This window comes from Babylonia areolata, chromosome 3 (assembly GCF_041734735.1).
Source record: "Babylonia areolata isolate BAREFJ2019XMU chromosome 3, ASM4173473v1, whole genome shotgun sequence".
Taxonomy (NCBI): domain Eukaryota; kingdom Metazoa; phylum Mollusca; class Gastropoda; order Neogastropoda; family Buccinidae; genus Babylonia; species Babylonia areolata.
The window spans coordinates 52,533,773-52,536,272 of record NC_134878.1 but is presented as its reverse complement, the minus strand read 5'-3'; the positions used below and the strand labels follow the sequence as shown (position 1 = coordinate 52,536,272).

The 2,500-nt window shown below is 44.2% G+C and overlaps 2 protein-coding genes across 3 annotated transcripts in view; both read right to left on the bottom strand.

Annotated features, from left to right (window-relative positions):
• The window catches only part of LOC143280098 (neurocalcin-like), a 157,788-nt gene that overhangs the window by 128,142 nt on the left and 27,146 nt on the right, over nucleotides 1-2,500 (bottom strand). The gene's annotated exons all lie outside the window — the stretch shown is intronic.
• LOC143280376 (uncharacterized) overlaps nucleotides 1-2,500 on the bottom strand; it is a 17,190-nt gene that overhangs the window by 1,102 nt on the left and 13,588 nt on the right. The gene's annotated exons all lie outside the window — the stretch shown is intronic.

Here is a 2,500-nt window from a genome sequence, read left to right as displayed (position 1 = left end):
GTTCCTGTTTGAACAAAAAATGATAATAATGACTCCTCTTGCTGTTGGGTCAGAATATCAGATCAAAGTGCCAAGTTTAGAGAATACAAAAAATATAAATATAACAGTAAATGCAGTTTGCATATAATTAGGCTTCATTTTTTAAATTTTTTTGTGCCCATCCCAGAGGTGCAATATTGTTTTAAACAAGATGACTGGAAAGAACTGATTTTTTTCCCTATTTTTATGCCTAATTTGGTGTCAACTGACAAAGTATTTGCAGAGAAAATGGCAATGTTAAAGTTTACCACGGACACACACACACACACACACACACACACACACACACACACACACACACACACACACAGACAACCGAACACCGGGTTAAAACATAGACTCACTTTGTTTACACAAGTGAGTCGAAAATCAAAGAGACCCTTGTGTCTGGCGTTCCAAAGCACACAGACTGTAAGGAAAGAGCAAGGCCCAGAGCCGGACAGCCAAACGATCCAGCCAGCGTCACACTTACTCTGTGCCCAGTGCACTGGGCCAGAGGGTACGGACTGTCACTCCCGTAGCGACCTGTCCAGCCACGGCCCGACGCTGTGTCGATCACCACCCAGCGCTAAACTCCACAATCTCTCTCCAACAGACTGAAGAATGCCCCGTCTTGATCTTGATTCAAGAACACCGGGTGAGGTTTCACACTGAACAAATACCCGCTGAGACTGCATCCTAATGCATTGTGCAGCGTGTATGAAAGAAAGAAAAGACAAAAAGAAGAAGAAGAAGAAAAGAAAAAAAAAAGATGAAGAAATAAGGAAACCAGAAAGAAAGAAAGAATGAATGAATGAAAACGATCATTCAAATAAGTTCCATTAATTTGGCTCAAAGTCCAGTCTGTTGTACAGATTCATACCAAGACTGCCGAAAAAAAAAAGAACACAGGATTGCAGAAGAAAGACAGACAAAAGAAAAGCAAAAGCAAAGAAGAAAGATGACAGGAAGAAAAGGGAGAAAAGAAGAAGAAGAAGAAGAAGAAGAAACACACAAAAAACCCAAAAAACAACCAACCAACAACAACAAGAAACATGAAAGAATAATCGCCTTGTTGTCAAGCACACGCCAAACCAGGCCAAGCATCTCTTTCATGCTGATGAGCTGACACCCGTGTGCCCAGAGAGAGAGCACTGAGCTGAACACCACCACAAGCAGCAATCATCATCGACCCAACGTTGGCAGTCCATTGGAACTTCTTTCAATAAAGGCCAACTGCGGGCGACGAGAGGTGACAGGGGGGCTTGGGGGGAAGGGGGGGGGGGGGAGGAGGAGGATCCCTCCATGTCCGTGTGCACACACAGCTATCAGATCAACAATGAGATAAAGAGAGGGAGGGAAGAGCGGAGAGATTTTATCAATGATTTTTTTTTTCTTTATCTTTTGGTGTGTGTTTTTTGTTGTTGTTTTTTTTGCTTTTTGGTTGTTGTTGTTGTTGTGGGGTTTTTTTTCTAAAGGAAAAAGGATTTCATTCCAGTGTGGTGCTGCGCAAAATATTTTTTTTTTTTTTTTTTTTTTTTTTTTTTTTTTTTAAAGAAGTGCTCATTGATAATATATCAAAGAGTTCATGTCTGTTGTATTTTTCTCTGACTGATTGATTGATTGATTGATATGCCGATACTTAATATAGCCCGTGCCCTCGTCAGTGTGTCAGAGACCAAGCTCGAAGCACTCTCCGAAACACCGGGACTTACTTGCACAACATGCTGCCTGCTTTTACCTGAGTGAAGCAGACTCAGAGCCGCCTTTTAGGCGCCAGTCATTCTTTTCCTGTCTTGTTGTTCAGTCAGGCTTTCAATTTTCACACACACACACACACACGCACGCACTCACGCACATACACGCGCGCGCGCACACACACACACACACACACACACACACACACACACACACACACACACACACACACACAAACGTATATAAGTATAACGGGTGGATTTTGCTATGAAGTTTTGCCAAGGACAACTCTCTTGATGCCGTGGGCTCTTTTACATGCTTTAATGCATTCGCGCATGGCATGCCACTCACAGGACCTCGGTTTGAATTAACGTCTCATCCGAATGACTAGCGACCAGACCACCACTCACGGTCTCAGCAGCGGGAGGCGGGAGGGAAGGGAGGTAGATCATACTGGCTAGTGTGGGATTCGATCCAGCATGCTCAGATTCTCTCCGCTTCTTGTCCACCTCAAGGTGGCAGGAGTATATAGTACACGTAACACACACTCACACACACACACACTCTCTCTCTCTCTCTATGTCCGTGCGTGAGTGCGTGCGTGCGTGCGTGTGTGTGTGTGTGTGAGAAAGAGAGAGAGAAAGACACACACACACACACACACACACACACACACACACACACACACACACACAGAAACAGAGACAGAGTGAAAAAAACAGAGGCAAAAAAGACAAGGTAGTGATTTGAGAAAAAAAAGACGGGGGCGGGAGAGTGGGGGGCG